Here is a 19,451-nt window from a genome sequence, read left to right on the forward strand (position 1 = left end):
CTGGCTAGGTCAGTGGAGAGGGTCAATAAGGCTCGCATCAAGGTAAATAGGGCGGTGTCCCGTTTTGTGGCCAAGAATGGGGGTATTTGTGTGCGGCACAGGGATTTGGAGTCAGGAATGGGGAACTACTGGAGGAGTGATGGGGTTCATCTGACCGAGGTTGGGATTGATATGTGGAGTCTGGCAATAGCAGAAGGAATTGAAAGGGCGGTGGTGGTGTGGCGGAACTCACAGGCTTAAGGTGGTCAAGGCCTGTTTCGCTGTGGCGGGGGGAGTCCTTGAGGTCAGTCAGTACGAAATGGTGGGGGGGGGTCGCATCGGGGGTATGCGTCCCCCAAAAAAGGTACATGGTTGAAGACTTCATAGGGTGTTATCCCTTTGAAGTGGTCTTCTGGTGGTTGGAGCCATCTGCAGAGGTGAGCGGTGCCTCCGAGCTGGTTTACGGCTGGAGGTAATGTCTTGGTGGTGTTGCAGATGGCTAACTCGAGGTATAAAAGGAATATCTAAAAATTGCTTCAAGGACTTCCCCGGCTCGGATTAATGTTAACGTTAAGTGTTATTTATGATTATGACCCATGTTGGGTCATGTGAATTATTAGGAGGAATTCTCTGGTTGGATTCCTAATTAGTTATCTGAATGTTTCGGATCAAAATTGCATTTTAAAACTATAAAAATTAATAAACGGCTGCTGTGGCCATTTCACATCCAACCTCGGTGTCACGTGTCTTTTTCTAAAAGGTAGGGGTGGGGGAAAAAAGAAGGGTAAGTGAAGGTTCATTAACACACGACTCTACTTAGGCAAGTCATGGGTTCTGTTTGTCTCTGTTCCATAAGGTTTCTGTTTTTTTGGCAGAATCAATAGCGTAGTCGATGTAGTCGTGGGTACCAGTGACATAATGGTCTGACGGAACCCATAAACGGAAGCCAGACGCAGATGTGAACGAAGCCTAATACCTCTTTCACACGACAGAGTTCGGGCCATGAAAAACGGTCTGTGTGTCAGAATCGATTTCCCCGCCCGACCGCGGTACAGGTGAACGGGACTCCTGCCGTCATAGACATTTATGATGCTAGGAGTTTCTGACTCCCCACGGAACTGCTGTTCCGTACTGCATAATTTTGTTCAGTACGAAACAGCAGTTCCCTGAGGAGGCAGAGACTCCTAGCATCATAGATGTCTCTGATGGCAGGAGTCCCGTTCACCAGTACCACGGTCGGGACGGGAAATCCGGCCGACACACGGACCATTTTTCACGGCCTGAACTCGGTCGTGTGCATTAGACATAAGTTGTATACATAGTCTTACACACTTGCAACATATATTGATTTCCACCATTGCACAATGTTGGCAGGCTAACCATATATTGTCTAAACACCGTGAGGGCCCCTTAGATGTTATAATCTATTTTAATTCCATTTCTATTGTAATTTTGTTTTTTTTTTGTGGTAGCTACCATTCCGCTTTTAACTTTATCTTTAACCATGCGTTGGTAACTTTAAATGCATAAATTACAAGGCCACAATTATGTGGAACATCATATGATGCGTTGCACTTTATATTTATGGCAACCTAGATTGTCAATACCACCAATCAGTTTATCAAAGCCATATCTGGTATTGCAAAAGAGTGGGTATTTGCTGTAGTTATTGTATTGCATTATCCATATTTTTAATTTGACACTTATTTATTAATATATATATATATATATATAATTTATTTTCATTAACTTTCATGTTTTCTTTGGTATATGAATACTGAAATCTATTTGGTATATTTTAACATGAGATAAACGATCGATACAAACATATGTGAGCATAGGGTTATTTATTTTCAATAAGGAGCGTATATTTACCATACCGTACACACAACATATATTTTACATAGTATTGTAGGGAAGCCTAGAGAGCGGGTGTTTTTTGATTGATAATTAACTATCATAATATGTTGACTCTGCCTTTTATTATAGCTGTGAGTAAATTGTACAATAATCTAGTGTTAATTTGGAACAAGTCAAAACATACTACTGTTTCCATCAATGTCATAGGTGATCACGTACATCGCTGCATCAATACGGTTATTGTATTGTTAACCTGAGACAACCACACATAAATTAGCTGAAGTGCTCAAGTACAAGCTCCAGTCTTGTGTCAAAACCCACTTCACTGACATCTAAGCAAGCGGGCTAACCAGTTATTCAATGTGACGATGTGTGTAAAATGTTTCCCATTCATGTAAACATCTATTAATTGCTCTGAAAAACATTTACATCAGAAGAAGAGATCAATAGATCCTATAGACACATGGTAATAATGCCGCTCTCTTTCATCTTTTGTGCTGTGATTCAGGTGCCAGCTTCGCTGTGGTTCCCAAGGTTCACAATAGTTGGAGACCAACATAAGTGGGAGCGTCGCAAAATGTATCAAAGTCTATCTGCACAGCTGCACTACCTCGGTTGGGTAACAGTATATAGGAGATGCAGCACGTTACAGATCTGTTATCAAAACAAATCAATACGGCACATTACAGACTATTATTACAAAGCTTTTTTGTTGTCTTTTGTGTGGTAAGCCAATCCATGTGTGCACTCTAAAGACAACTTCACAAGCGAACCTTTACTGACAATAGTGTAGTGCTGAAGATTTCCTTGTGCTGCTCTTCTCGATTCAAACCCTCAGTGGTCGGGCATTTTTATTTATCCAGGATGTTAGCGGGGTTGTCCAGTCATACATAAATAACGCTTAATCATTGTATAACGACGTCTGCTTCCAGTCAGTGAACGGTAAGGCCATGTTCACACGTTCAGGATTGTGTCAAGCTAGTACTTTTGCCTTGCAGCGCTGGGGTCCTGGGTTCAAATCCAACCAAGGACAACATCTGCATAGAGTTTGTATGTTCTCGCCGTGTTTGCGTGGGTTTCCTCCGGTTTCCTCCCACACCCCAAAAACATACCAATAGCGAATTTAGAATGTGAGCCCCAATGGGGACAGTAAAAGAGGACCTCTGTACAGCGCTGCGGAATATTTTGGCACTATATAAGTAACTGAAATAAATAAAGTGTCAGGATTCCGCGCCTACATCCTGACAGATTCAGCTCACATACTGCTGGCAATGCATTAAAATGGTGTATTTTAAACCCCATTCACACACTCAGAAAAATGTCTGTGTAAAATAATGTACACGCTGCAGATTTTAAAATCTGCAGCATGTTCATAATTGCAGCGGATTCTGTGCTGAAAAGCTGTGGATTATCTTAATTTAATTGAAATGGGGCTAATCCATGTGCGGATCCTCTGGACAATCTGCAGCAGAAATCCAAGTATCTGCTGCAGATTTCTCCATATTTGCATTGCATTGGGTCGCTCATCTCTCCAGGGTCTGATCATGGTCATTTACCTCTTGGATGATCGATATGGGGCAGAGCAGAAGACAGAGAGGACTCTCTCTCTCTCTGTATAATCGGGCACAGCACTTCATAAGCACTTTGCCCGACCACTACAGAAATGGACAGTGGGGGGGGGGGGGGGGGGCAGTGCCATCATCTTATGTCTACAGTACTCTGCCTCCCGTATGCGTGATCCATATGGGCAAGTCTTGTGAGTCACTCCATAAATACAGACTGAACAGTTTATCAGAGAAATTATAATAAAGAAATCAGAGGTTGGACTTTGGTATAATGCTGAATGCAAATTAAATAAAATCCTGAGTTTGCACCCCACCTATAAGAATAAACATTCACTCCCTTCTGCAAAGATCTGCGCTCTGGAAATGTTCCAGTCTTCTATCAGTTTTGCAAACTTTCTCTTTTTTTTCTTTTGCTAAAACAGTCATTACAAATTAACATATATGTTCAATAGGATTAAATGGGTTTTCTCATAATCATTTACAACAGGTTAGGTGATACATATCTGATTGGTTTGGGGGTACATATAACGTATTGTATAACTTTTATAATTATTTTTTTTGCAGGTTATGGTAGAAAAAAAAGAAGCAATTTTGCCGTAGTTTTTTGAGGTTTTGTTTTTACGGCGCTCACCGTGTGGTATAAATAACATGTTAACCTTATTATTTTGCGGGTCATTACGATTTTATGTTTCACTCCTTTTGAACAATAAGTATATATATATATATATATATATTTTTTAAATCATTTGTTTTTTTGTTGCCATACTCTCAGAGCCATAACTTTCATTTTATTCTGTCGACTGAGTTGTGTAAGGGCTTTTGTTTTTTTGCGGGATGAACTGACTGTTTTATTGGTACCAATGTGGTACGACTTTTTGAATGCTTTTTTTTTCCTTCACATTTTATGACATAACAAAGCCCCTTTCCTGGAAAAAAAAAAGGGTTAATTTCTTTATTTTCTTATATTTTTCAACTTTTTAGACATTTTGTTTTTAGTCTCACTAAGGGACTAGACTATGCTTTAGTTTGATTATGCATATAATACACAGAAATCATTCTGGCAGGGCCTAATAGGTGTACTAAGATGGCAGACCTGGGGGAAATAGTAGCACCCCATCGGTATCCCGTAACCACATCTCGTGATTGGAGGTGCAATGGGCTTGCAGAGTGAGCCCCCTCCCTCTATCTAACCATATAGATGCCTCGGCCAGCATTGAACATGGCATCTAAGGGATTAAACGGTCGGGATCAGTTCTCTCCTATCCCTGCCATTGGAGTGAGAAGTCGGCTGTATAATACAGGCGGTACTGGGGTTATCTTATTTTATATAAGTAAAGTATATACTGTGACTTGCATTCTGCATTTCTTTTATACTTTGCCTCTCAAATCCTTACGATTCTCAATATCTCTGCTTATGAGCAGTAAGTTGAAACAGTGCTATTTATATCCAAAGACTGAAAACCTGTGACACACACATATGGCTTGTTAAGCTCTATCCATATTACATCTTTGACCTACGTTTAACGTCTATGCCGGGAAAACCTCCCGATGTATAGTTTAAACGTATACTGTGATGTATGCCTCAAAGTGCCATTTGTCACTCATAGGCTATTATGGAATCCATTCAACGTATACTTCATGAAAAGCAATTTAAAAGCTCATTATGCATACGTTTAATGGATGCCTGTGACGTATGACATACATTGGCATACTTCCCCCATAGGCTCCCATCTTAAACAAAAATACATACTGCGCGGTATAAGTTTTCTTGTGAGATCTAGCTGTATGGAGTAGCGTACTACTGTATGGAGTAGTGTCTACTACGCTATTCCATACGTTAAATTTTTTTAAAAAAAAGGAGTACCGACATATACCAACCAGACGGCGGCCAAAAGGAACCTTTATTTGGCCTCCATTGGGCTAATGGAGCCCTATGGACACGTTTAACGTGGACGTCGGAAGCTTTCCTGGCGTAGATGCTAAACGTAGATCACAAACATGATGTCAATAGAGCCTAAAGTGTATCAGAGCTCTCTTATAATGGGTCATGCCTGTGTGTCAGTAGGACATTATCAGGACAATTGGCATCATAAAGCCCTTGCCACACTAAAGTCCTGGTGACAGGTATGTAATTGGGCTGAGTGCCTGGATTTACCGAAGTTGAGACCAGTGACCTGCCTCAACAGTGCGATACCCCTGTCCACCATGTGTTTCATTTGATTGTAGCTTTATTTTAGTTATGCGTCTGCTACATTTCTTATAGTTGACATTTTGATGCAGTGTTATGCGTTAAATGCATTTGTTAGAATGAGGGGTAGCTCCATTGCTGAGTGGGACACATGGATTTAAGTTTGTAGAGATTGTGTTTATATTTTATTTATTAATATTTTAGGTATAATCTTGTGTTATTATTGTTTAACATTTAAGAAAGAAGACTGTGGCCAAAATTGAATTACCCACATAAAGCAGCTGTGATTTCCTTTCATGTTTGGGGGATCACCGTGACATTGTTCTGCAGCAGCTGGGGCACAAACCTTTATGCCAAGGGGAATGTAAAGAAATCCTGAAAGCTGTGAGTTATTGATACAGAAAGTATATTGGAAATATGTAACTTTTATTATTCAAAGAATAAAATGTATTTAGTGAAACAGGAATACCCCTCTAACTGTTCCGTTGGTGTTCACTGTCCCCCTCCCTTTCCCCCTCACCCAGTACACTGGGTACAATGATCTACTGTACGTACATGACATACTAATTTGATCCTTCAATGTATGGTTACTCACGGTTTTATTTTTTTCATTTTACTGTTGTTCATGAGCAGTATTGTATATTCTCATTGTACCTTTCCATTGATTGTTCATTTATATATGTAAATAAACGTTAAAAAAAATCTTTCAGGTGTATAATCATGTCTGAAGCATTATTGCAGCTCATACAGAACAGCAAATTTGCAACGTTGCTGAGAAAAGGATCTTCTTGGTTTTGTATTAATCAGTCATAAAATCACTTAGTGGGAGGTGTATGTATTATGTGATCATTCATTAACATTTCCACACGTTTCCAGTATAGAAAGACTTGTAAAATCTTGTAAACCCTATTATCTATCTTCAAACCTATATATTTACTATTACCGGTTGATTTCAGTTAAGATTCAACCAGGGGCGTAACTAGGAAAGACTGGGCCCCATAGCAAACTTTTGACTGGGGCCCCCCTCCCCTGGGTGTCACACAACCCCCCCCTTGTAGATAGTGCCTTTTTTACAGCCCCCCCTGTAGATAACGCCATACAGCCCCCTGTAGAGAACGCCATACAGCCCCCCTGTAGATAACGCCATACAGCCCCCCTGTAGATAACGCCATACAGCCCCCCTGTAGAGAACGTCATACAGCCCCCCCTGTAGGGAACGCCATACAGCCCCCCCTGTAGGGAACGCCATACAGCCCCCCCTGTAGGGAACGCCATACAGCCCCCCCCTGTAGGGAACGCCATACAGCCCCCCCCTGTGGGGAACGCCATACAGCCACCCCCCCTGTAGGGAACGCCATACAGCCACCCCCCCTGTAGGGAACGCCATACAGCGTTCCCCCCCCCTGTAGGGAACGCCATACAGCGTCCCCCCTCCCAAAAGAATGCGACCTACAGTGTGTCCTACAAAATACATGTATCCCCTCTCCACAGGATCTCCACAGGACAGGGGATACATGAGTGATCGCTGGCAGCGATAGGGAGAACGGGGGACTGAAAGTCCCCTGAACTTCTCCATGACAAACCTCTGACTTCCGGCGTCTGCGCAGCTCAATAAAAATGAAAGGAGCGCTGGTCACGCATGCGCACAAGCGCGACCGGCGCTCCATTCATTTCTACGGAGCTGCCGACACAGACCCCGGAAGTCCGAGGTTTGTAATGGAGAACTTCAGGGGACTTTCAGTCCCCCGTTCTCCCCATCAATGCCAGCGATCACACATGGATCCCCTATCCTGTGGAGATCCTGTGGAGAGGGGATACATGTCTTTTGCTCTATTTTGCGCCTTCAGACACCGGACACCGTTTAGCCATTTTTAGCACGTGTTAGTTAAATGGCTATAACTTTTTTATTTGTTGGGCTAACGACGTGATTTTTGCGACGTTTTTTCCGTAGACAATGCAGGTTTCATTTTTTATCGTTTTTATAAACACCTTTTTTGCTATTTTAGAATTTTTATTCATAAAGTTTGAAAATAATAGTAAAAAAATAAGCTTTTTTAAATTTCAGCTATTTTTTTTGGGTAATAACATAGTTTTACCCTAAAATAGACCTTTTATTTGTGATCGTCATTGTCTACCGTAAATTTTTATATATTACATGTCTATATTAGGGTAATTGGGTCAGCACTAGCGTTACAACAATGATTGGCAGGGGGGAACGTTTTTTTTTGGGGTGGGTATTTTATGTGTATTTATTATTAAAAAATTTTTTGCACTTTACTTTATTATTTTTTTATTACTATGGTCTGTCCCCCAAAGGTCAAAGAAGACCTTTGGGGAACTTTATATATTTTTTTTCTTTCTTTTACACCATGTTTTTCCACTGTAACTGGAGATGCACAGCAGCCCCAGTTACAGGGGAAATCAGCCCTCTCATAGTGACGATTGTCACTAATAGGGCTGTGCTGGGTCTAGTAAGACCCAGCAGCAGCCTGCCACTAACGGCACCCGGCGATCATGTGACCAGTCACATGATCACCGGGAGGAATAGAGACAGCGCCGCTGCGGCTGTCTCTATTCCTGTACACAGCGCGCATTCAGCGCTGTGTACAAGTGATCAGAGAAGACAGAAGCAGCGAAAGCTGCTTCTATCCTCTCCTCAGCGTCCCCAGCAGTCACTGACAGCCAGAGACCCGACATTCAGCTGCCCGATCGCGCGGGCAGCAAGTTAAAACCCGAGCCGTAGAAAGTCTATGGCTCGGGTTTTAAGGACCCTGACCGCTGGCCGTAAAAATACAGCCAGCGGTCGGGAACTAGTTAATGGCAGAGCGGGGAGATACCTCCCTGCTTTGCCGTAGTGTTCAGTGGCGTCTCGCTGTAGCAGCCATAGCGGCTGCTAGCGGAGCCTCCGGCCATGGTGGGGGCCCGTGCCGGCGGGCGTCACGGGCCCCGTAGCAGCCGCTACTGCTGCTACGGCGGTAGTTACGCCACTGGATTCAACTATTAACCATTAATTGAAAACCATACCTTCAGTTCATTTACATGTGAAGTGATTGATGTGATTGTATGAACAAATTGTAGTATGTAAACCAGGTGAGGTGAGCGTCTCGCCACAGGTAGCGGACTGCTGCCTCTCTGAGGGTGCGGCGGCACCACTGAAACCAACCGCCGCCACCCCCTCCTCCACTATAATTACATCCCCGTCTACAAAACGCAGATACAATTACATGGATCAATTGCCCTGCCATTCAAAGCTATATAAAGGCGGTCAGCTCCAGCAGACTTAGAAGAGACCAGGCCTGCGTTGCTAGAGGACGGCGTGGGAATGGGATCAGGTGAGTATGTAATTTTTTTTTCAGTTACCAGTGTGAGTGCCATTATCTACAGGGAGCTCTATCTACAGAGGAGCTTTATCTACAGGGGGCTCTATATCTATGTAGGGCACTATCTACAGGGAGCTCTATGGGAAGCAGCATCTACAAGAGGCTTTTTGTGGGCACTATCTACAGGAGGCCCTATAGTGGGCATTATATGTATGTGGGGTACTGTCTAAATGGGCTTTATGTGGGGCACTATCTACAGGGGGCTCTATGAAGGGCACGGTCTACTCTGGCTATATGATGGGCACTGTCTACTGGGGGCTCTATGAGGGCAGTATCTACATGGTGGCTCTATGAGGAGCACCATCTACAGGGGGCACTATCTACAGGGGGCTCTATGGGAGGCACTATCTACAGGGGGCACTGTGTGTGTGACACAGTGTATGGTGCTTTTATACTTGAGGGCATAGTGTGTGGCACCATGAGAATTTTATCTTCGTTTATATGTGCGGAAATGTTTGAAAACTGAGAAGCTGAAGAGCTCTGAGCGGCAAACTGCAGAAATGGCCGGGCGAAGTTGCCATAAGGTCTGGACCGGATGGAGAAGAAAGGAGAAAAGGAACTACTCCAATCTGAGAAGACGTTACCTGTGAGTCACCCAATGTAAATCTTTATTCTGCCTCTAATCAGTACTATAGTCACTATATAATCTGCAGTGAGATAATGGGAAGCAACTCCCAGCATATCCTTACTATTGTTCGGGCCATGCGGAGAGCTGTAGTTTTGCGCTGTACAAACCTATACTGAGCTGTATTTGTAATGGTGCTGTATATATGTACTGAGCTCTGTTATGGAGCTGTAGATATGTACGGAGTTTGGTTCTGGTGCTGTATAAATGTTCTGCGCTTTGTTCTGGTGCTGTAATTATATAGGGTATATTTATAATAACAAAATTGCAGGGTAGATGGAATTGTTGCAATTCATTGTCTAATTAATGGGAACCTGTCAGGTACTTTTAACCCCTTTGAACCGCCAACATGCGGTAATACATGACCTGATAAGATTTCCAAACATTGCCCTGTATGTTTTTTTCAGATGCAGCAAAATCTATTAAGTCAACTTTTTAAAACCGTGCAAGCTGTATGCTAATTACTCTTTAAACGTCATGGAGCGGTGCCGCTATCCTGAAGAGTCACACAGTCCTGACTCCAAACCCACCCTTCCATGCTTGCTTGACATCTTTCTGGCTGTTATACATCACTATCAGTCTCCTCCAGCTTTCTCGGTTGCACCATTGCCTTATACTCCACGGGCAGGCAACGTGCAGAGAGTTGTACTCTGCAACAGCGCATCCGCAAGAGTTGGAGGAGGATGATAGTGATGTAGAACAGCCAGGAGAATGTCAATCAAGATCTGGGGGGCGGCATTTCAGTTTTCGCTTTCACAGCAGGAAAAGCTAGAATTGGCCCTGGTGTAAACTCACCGTTGCTTTTAGGATTCTTTTTTTTCTCATAGAGATATAAGAGTTGGACCTCCTGGATCTGTGATGCATGTTCTGCAGAAACTATGAAAAGGCTAACAGAAGTCATGCTCTGTCTCCCTGGTTCCTGTATTTCCTATGGGTATTAGGCCTCCTTAAAACACACTTTATTTTTCAGCCATTTTTGTTGGCGGTTTTAATATTTTGGGGCATAATTTGTACATGCGTTTTCCCTGGCATTTTTGAAGTCCTATAGAGAAGCCTAAAAAACCAAAACAAAAAAACACCCTACCTAGAGCATATTGCATTTTACAAAAAAAAACACCACTGTCCACAAAATTAAACAAAAACACCACAATCCAAACTGTTGTGCATGTAGGCTCTCTCATATTTTACTTTAGACTGTAAAGTTATATCTAGTTGCAGTGTTTTTTGGGGGGAATAAAAGCTGCTAAAAAAAAGCCACCAAGAAAGTGTGTAAACATGCAGTGTGAATCCTGCCTTACTGCTGTAGAACGGTCCCTAGATTTAATATCTAGATAATAATAATAATGCTTACACTGAACATAGGAACCAGAGGGACCCAGTGCTCTATATGATTGTTTTCATACAGTTTCTACAAAACGTGCAGCATTGACCAGGAAGGTCTGGTTCCAATATCTCGATGAGGAAACAATAATTTGTGATATACTCTTAAATGGTTGTATACAACTTCTTGGGAAGTACAGATAATCTGAGAGACAAGCTGTCATCAAGGCATTCTTCAATACTTCCATATAACTAAAGAGATGGAGTAAAATGCTGCAAGCACATACTAATTCATGAAAGTAATTGAACTACACAGTAGAAAACATATGCAGAGATGCAATAATTTGCACAAAAAAAAACATTATTTTCTGATGAAACCTGAATGATATACCTTTCCTGCTCTCTGTATAAGTAGTATAGGCATGTTGAATAACGGTGTGTTAGTATGTTATATTTAAATGCATTTCATATTATGGCCCCATGCACATGAACGTCTTTCTGCGGCCGCAATTCACCAGCAAATCTGCGGGTGAATTGCGGGCCCATTCATTTCTATGGGCCCATGCTCACAACCGTGGTTTTCACGCTCCATGCATGGCCCAGGAGCCTGGACTGCAAAAATAACGGACATTTCTTATTATGGCCATGTTTTGCGGTCCAGGCTCAAAGAAATTAATGGACAAGACCATGTGCACGTCCTGCGATTTGCGGGCGGCTCGCGGGTGACACTCCACGGCCGTCTGAGCCGCAAATCACGGCCGTGTACACCAATACGGTCATGTGCATGAGTATATGAATATATTATTTAGGCCTCATGCACATATACATGAAGCCTCTGCGGCTCCATACTAGGAAGCCAGGTCACTCTTTGTGCAACTGTATGATAATCTCTACGATGCCATACTTCAGACATATTCTCCCTAGAAGCAATGTTTCCAGGGGAAAATACCTCTATAATGCAGCATCCAATGCAGCGGTTTTTTTCTTCTCGTGGATCACGTATGAACTTATATAGTCGGAAGCATACAGAGGTAAGCTATGGTGCCATAAGAGGCTATGGACACTATTACGAATCCATTCAAAACAGACTGTATGGCCGTAATAACTTATGCTTCATTGGTCAATGAGGCCTAAGGGTGTGTTCACGTCAATGTTAGGTTCCGTTGATGGGTTCCGTCTGATTTTACGTCGGAGGAACCCATCAATGGAAAGGCAAACTGAAACCATATCTTCCATTTGCATCACCATTGATTTCAATGGTAATGCTTCCGTTGCTAATGGCTTCTGTTTGTCTCCGTTCCGTAAGGTTTCCGTTGTTTTGCTGGAATCAATAGTGTAATCGATTGCGCTATTGTTTCCGCCCAAAAAAACGGAACGCTTACAGAGCAAAGACAAACAGAAACCATTAGCAACGGAAGCATTACAATTGAAATCAATGGTAATGCAAATGGAAGCTATGGTTTCCGTTTGCCTTTCCGTTGATGGGTTCCCCTGACAGAAAGGTCTGACAGAACCCATCAACGGAACCTAACGCTGATGTAAACAGGCCCTTCGACTGTAATTATATTGATTGAGGAAATACTAAGTTATAATAATTTATGCTTCATTGGTTAAAGTTAAGTACGTTTTGAAGAGCTTAAAACACAGGAAAACTAATGCTGTCATTACAAACCAGAAAAAAATAATAACTACAATAAATGTTACTGCTGGAAATCAATGAATAAACCAGATATTCTAAAAATACACCAGAGACAATGCCAAGCTCAACCTAAGCAGTAATTTGCAAGCCTGGTAGTTATGGTAAACCCAAAAGTGAAGAAAGTGCAGAGATTTCTAAAATGTGGGCTATAGGCCAATAAGAGCAATAAACAATGTGGTTTAGGGTTTCTAGAGCAGGGATGGTTAGAACACATACTTTATGTAATGCCAACCTTTCTCCTGGACTCACAAGTAGAGAGATCTCATGTTTCACTGTGTTTCTGTATGTTAAGACGACTGGGAGTCAGAAATCTACTGGAAATCAACACACTTTTATTCTGGAGTGGATCTCTACCTTTGCCTTGAAGGTTCTCAATCCAATGCAATAATATCACTTTGGTGAGGGTCCTCCCCTAGAACTCACACATTTAGAAATTGTCTGAGGTGTCCATTGTTTAATTCTAACTAGAGCATCTTAAAGGAACTCTGTCATGTGAGAAAAAAGAAAAATCTGATCATATACTACGCTTAAATTGGGTTGACCAACAATACGAGATACAGCCCATGGACAAAAAGCACTGTTTCTGGAAAACCCTTCTTTCGAATATGTTGCAGAATACATATAGGCATCTGCCTCAGCCATTTTTGAGCATCTATAACTCTGATGAGTGAGGAGTGACCATTTCATACTGACAGTGACTTTAGGACTTTGAACATGACATATAAACTTTATGTCTATTCAAAGATTGCTGTAGATTCTCAATGTAGTGTAGTGTAGTGTGTGCCTAAAAATGCATTGAGATCGACATTCATTATTTACCGTAGTTATTGTATACTTTTATCATTCTACATTTCTGTGAAAAAAACAGAAACTTTACAGAACGGAAACCAACTGAAACGGAAGCATTACCATTGAATTCAATGGTAATTCAAATGGAAGCTATGGTTTCCGTTCATCTGTTCCTCTGACGGAATGTATGAAAGGAAACCCCAAACAGAACCCAACGCTGATGTGAAAAGGCCCTTGGATAACTTTGCGTTGTGTTATTCCTCTGTTATTCCTACTACAAATTAATGAATAATTGAATAACTGGGTGTTACCATTTTCCTTGTCAAAGAGGCGTGCCCCTACCCAGCACTGATTGGACAGTGTGAAACTATGTAGGGAAACACCCTTAACTGTTAACACCCAGTCGTCAATTTATTCTTAAATGTCTAGCAGGAGTAAGAAAAGAAATGCACAATGTAGAGTTAAAAGAAAATATGATCCAGAATTGTTATTTCATTAGGAATGCAAGTATTTAATAAAACAGACATGTCAGGAGTGGTGACCGGTACACTTTAAATAAAAATACTCCTCAATTCTTTGGGTACCTATTTTCAGGTGTTTTTGGAGATAACAAAAAAAACAAAGGTGTAACTTTTTATCTTTATTTTTTTTTTTTTTTTAATAATAATGAAGCAGTTTGTAAGGGAAAAAAGTGGATTTTTCATTTTATTTTTTTTTCACTTTTTATTAAACTTTTTTTAACTTTTTTACTAGTCCCACTAGGGGACTTCACTATGCGATCCTACGATCGCATTTATAATACACTGCAATACTTCTGTATGCCTGTTCGTGTAAAACGGACAGGCATCTGCTAGGCCATGCCACTGGCATGACCTAGCAGGTATACACTACAGGCAGACCTGGTGGCCTTTATTAGGCCTCCCGGCTGCCATAGAAGACACTGGCACCCGGCGATCTTATCGCTGGGTGCCGGTGGGATGAGAGGGAGCTCCCTCCGTCTCTCCAAAACTACTCAGATGCGGCGCTCGCTATTGAGCGCCGCACCTGAGGGGTTAAACGGGTGAGATCGATACTGATATCGATCTCGCCCGTTAGAGCAGGGATGCTCCCAGCCCTCAGCTACCTCCGGTAGCTGAGAGCAGGGAGATTTAACTGCTCTCGGTGGTGATTATTTATTCCGATGCAGCGCCGTAAAAAGGCTATTGCATCGGAATAAAGCCCGTTAGTGGCCGCCGTAAAAACACTATGGGGCGGTCACTAACGGGTTAATGTATTGTTGACAGATACGTTACCTGCCATTATTATTAGCACTTTTACAAATTATTACATATATGAAAATTTATAGCTTTGTTTTAGTATTTTGCGGTAGTCATTGCTGCAGTGTATTACTATTCGTTAAAGATGAATTGTTGTAACTAAGAAGAGAACCTGAATATTCAATTTGCCGTAGATTAATCTAAATGTCATCTAATAACAGGCTTATTGTCATTATTCCCATATTTCATATCACTTCATCCTGTTATATGCTGAAACTTCAAATATTGAAATATAATGGAGCTACTCAGTGCTATGACCATACAAAGCAAATGCCAGATAATGTGAAGACGGCAGTTTTCTAAGCGGCTTAAGTCGCAATTGAGAAGATTTATCATGCCATTATTGGCATCTGGTCATACAGTAGGCCACAACCAAAATAAGAAATAAATACTTAGAAAGTGTTTTTCTTTGTTGGACAAATTATACTGTTGACCACACTAGTATGAAAAGAAGTTGTTAATATATATTTAATGTCAATTTTATCTCCTATCTAATTAATTAAGTTTGCAACATTGCCAGGGATCAAGCAGCTAACCATGGTTTAGTGCTGATTTAATGCTAGCTTCAATGCTACATCACAGCCCATTACGCAGAGAGAATTGTGAAGCCAGAAATGGCTTGGTGAGTGTAATACAATCATCACTGGCGGGCAGTATATAGGAGCTGTCACGCTTTGTCTTTCTGCTTGTTAAATCTGAAAGCGTCTAATTAGTTATCATGCCTGCTAAGGGCGGTGAACAATAGAGAATAAGGAATGGGAGGTAGAATTGGGGGCTGGTAGAGTACACTGCCAAAGCATCTTTGGCTTGGCCTCCTCTCTGAACTTAGGTCAAGTCTCTGATGCAGCGTGTGTGAGCGCAGTGCCGCTGTCCCATTTTTGCAGGGCCAAGCTGTCTCGCTGGGAAACTAGAGTCCTGCTGGGAACTTCTAATCAGCGAGTGAAGTACAAGAGCCGCGAAACAGCATCACCTGTTGATAAACAGCTTTATTGGTTAAAGGGCAACTATGCTACACAAAGTGTCCACATCTGCAGTTCTATTGTCCAAGATTTCCACTGCACAATGCTAACAGTTTAAAACAGCTTTATGAATTTTACCAGTGCAGAAAAGATACTCACGATCTGCCTGTTTGGGTCTACAATGAAAGTTCAAGCTGACTTTAGAAGTAACGTATTGGAAATTCTGAATGTTATTCTCTGGTTGGCTTAATTTTCCCAGGTCAAAATGATTGAAGCTTTATCTCCTGGGTATTTTGTTATTAATATTTAAAGATTATTTGAGATAACTCTAAAAGTTTAATATTAAGAACCACAAATTCAGTTGTATATACAGCATCTAGGAGTCAGAAAAGCTTTGCAAAAAACAGATTGTAGTATAAGATATGTTCACAGGTAGGGTCCTGACTTTGAGTTATTCGACAGATCCAAACAATGAGTGAACGACCCCACTGACTTATAATTCTATCCGTCAAATGTGACGGAAACCCAGACGTAGGCTTGCAATGTATATGTGAAGCTTTGCTTTCACTTTTTTCATTTTACCCAAGCATAATAACGGGCATATCTTTTTGCCGATTGGAAACTAGTATAGAGAATATATGCAGTGTGCTCTGCTGTTCTTACACAGTCAAGATATAGCCTTGTCCTTCTCAATAGATGACATATCAAAAGTTTGATGAAACTTTGGATTTTTTTCGGTCGTTGTTGGGTGCAATCTGTAACGTCGTTCATGCCAAATGACAGATCCTATGAATAGAAGCCCAGATCAGACCACAGAACAAGGCAGATATGGATTTTTTTTAATTTAACGTCCAAAATGGCAACCTTTACAAACCAACCACGTGCCTGTTTAGAAAACGTCTGTCTGAAATACCTAATGTATGGCCAGCATTAATATGCATGGCGTCAACAGAAAATGAAAAAAGTTATGGCTCTCGGAGCGGGTCAACAACGTTTGCTAACAACAGTGTTTACGTCGTGTAAAAGTAGTAAAACTTAAGAAACTCTAAAAATGTGGTATTGATGTAATCGTATGGACTCACAAAAAAAAGTTAACAAGCCATTTATACCGCATGGAGATCGCAGTTAAAACAAAACCCCAAAAACAATGGCAGAATTGCTGGGATTTTTTCAAACCCCCCCCAAAAATTATAAAAGTTATATAATACAATATATGTACCACAAAATGGAACTATTAAAAAATACAACTCGTCCCACAAAAAAACATGCCCCCATGCAGCTCCGTTGACGGAAAAATAAAAAAAGCTATGGCTCTTGGAATGTGACAATAGAAAAAGGAAAAAAATCTCCACATCCTGAAGGCCAAAATAGACTGTGTCCTTGAGAGGGTAAGGGTGCAATTAACTAAAGTTAAATAGAAACTACAGATTACTGCTCCGGTGCTGGTTCTTTTTTTTTTCCAAAGTGAAAATCTCCAATGAATAATTTTTTTTATCTGTCTCAAAAGGAGAAATAAAATCTATATACACGATATGGACAAAAGTACTGAGTTAGGCCTCATGCACACGACCGTAAAAACTCCCGTTATTACGGGTCGTAATTACGACCCGTAATAACGAGCTCAGAGACTTCTATTGGCGACGGGTGCCTTCCCGTTTTCTCACGGGAAGGTGCCCGTGCCGTTGAAAAAGATAGAACATGTCCTATTTCAGGCCGTAGTAACGGCACGGACAGTCCATAGAAGTCTATGGAGCTCTCGTAATGACGGGTGGCTACATGTGTGCACCCGTCATTACGGCAGCGTTGCTAAGCGACGTCAGTAAATAGTCACTGTCCAGGGAGCTGAAAGAGTTAACTGATCGGCAGTAACTCTTTCAGCACCCTGGACAGTGACTACCGATCAGTATAAACCTGTAAAAAATAAAAATAAAAGACTTTCATACTTACTGACAACTTCCTGCTTCCTCCAGTCCGGTCTCCCGCCCGTTGCCTTGGTGACGCGTCCCTCTCGACATCCGGCCCAACGTCCTGGATGACGTTTCAGGCCATGTGACCGCTGCATCCAATCACAGGCTGCAGCGGTCACATGGACTGCCGCGTCATCCAGGGATGTCGGGCTGGATGTGAAGAGAGGGACGCGTCACCAAGACAACGGCCGGGTAAGTATGAATTTCTTTAACTTTTATTACAGAAAAGGCTGTCCCTTCTCTCTATCCTGCACTGATAGAGAGAAGGGGCTGCCGATTAGTGCAGTGCTATTTTGCCGCCAAAAACGTGCCCGTAAATACGGGTGGAATACGGGTGACACCGGACCCATATTTACAGGCACGGGTTCGTAAATACTGGTGCAAAACGGGTGGAATACGTGTGACACCGGACCCGTATTTACGCCAGTATTTACGGGTGGGAAAAAATACGGTCGTGTGCATGATGCCTAACAGTGGGTTTTAGGACATCCCATTCTAAATCCATAGGCATTAATAAGGAGTTGTTCTCCCCTTTGCAATTAAATCAGCTTCCACTCTTCAGTCTCTCTACAAGATTCTGGAGAGTGTCTGTGGGAATTTTTGCCCATTTATCCAGAAAAGCATTTGTGAGGTCTGACACTGATGCTGGACGAGGGGGCCTGGCTCACAATCTCTGTTCTAGTTCATTCCAAAGGTGTTCCATAAGGTTGAGGTCAGGACTCTGTGCCGACCAGTCAAGTTCTTCCACATCAAACTCACCCAACCATGCCTTTATAGACCTTACTTTGTGCACTGGGGAATGCCGGAACAGAAAAGGACCGAACCCCAAACTGTTCCCACCAAGTTGGAAGGATAGAATTGTCCAAAATGTCTTGGTATGCTGAAGCATTAAGATTTCCCTTCACTTGAACTAAGGGGTCTAAACTGAAAAACAACCCCATAGCATTATGCCTCCTCCACCCAACTTTACAGCTGGGACAATGCAGTCAGGCAGCTAACGTTCTCCTGGAGTTCGCCAAACCCAGACTCGTCTATCAGTTTGCCAGAGAAGCGTGATTACTCACTCCACAGAACATGTTTCCACTACTCCAGAGTCCTGTCGCTTTGAGCTTTACACCACTCCATCCGTCGCTTGGTATTGTGCTTGGTAATGTAAGGCTTGCATGCAGCGGCTCGACCATGGAAATCAATGCCATGAAGCTCCAGCCGAACTGTTTTAGTGTGAATGTTAATGCCAGAGGAGGTTTGGAACTCTGCAGTTGTTGAGTGAGCAGAGCGTTGGCGACTTTTATGCACTATGCGCCTCAGCACTCAGCGAACCTGTTCTGTAACTTTATGTGAGTTGTTGTGGTTCCTAATTGCTTCCACTTTATAATAATATCGCTCATAGTTGATCGTGGAATATCTAAGAGGGAGGAAATTTCACGGACTGACATGTTACAACAGTGACATCCTGTTACAGTCCAACGCTGGAATTCAGTGATCTCTTTAGAATGACCCATTCTTTCACAAATGTTTGTAAAGGCAGACGGCATGGGTAGTGCTGGATTTTATACACCTGTGGCAATGGGACTGAATGAAACACCTGAAGTCAATGATTAAGAGGTGTGTCCCAATACTTTTGTTCATACAGTCTATGTGCAGTGAGTAATCGTAGTAGTGCTACCTAGCTATTGGCTTTTTGCTCTTTAGGTAAATGCCTCACCTAATTATTTGGAGAGTTTCCAGTTATGAAAGTGGAAGTGAGAACCACTACGGTTTTAATAATGGCTGGTTTGAGCAGTATTAATAAACAATTTGACAT

General features: G+C 42.0%; 1 protein-coding gene across 1 annotated transcript in view; it reads right to left on the bottom strand.

Annotated features, from left to right (window-relative positions):
• The window catches only part of PLEKHM3 (pleckstrin homology domain containing M3), a 243,650-nt gene that overhangs the window by 59,442 nt on the left and 164,757 nt on the right, over positions 1–19,451 (bottom strand). The window lies entirely within an intron of this gene.

This window comes from Rhinoderma darwinii, chromosome 6 (genome assembly GCF_050947455.1).
Source record: "Rhinoderma darwinii isolate aRhiDar2 chromosome 6, aRhiDar2.hap1, whole genome shotgun sequence".
In the NCBI taxonomy this organism is placed as follows: Eukaryota; Metazoa; Chordata; class Amphibia; order Anura; family Rhinodermatidae; genus Rhinoderma; species Rhinoderma darwinii.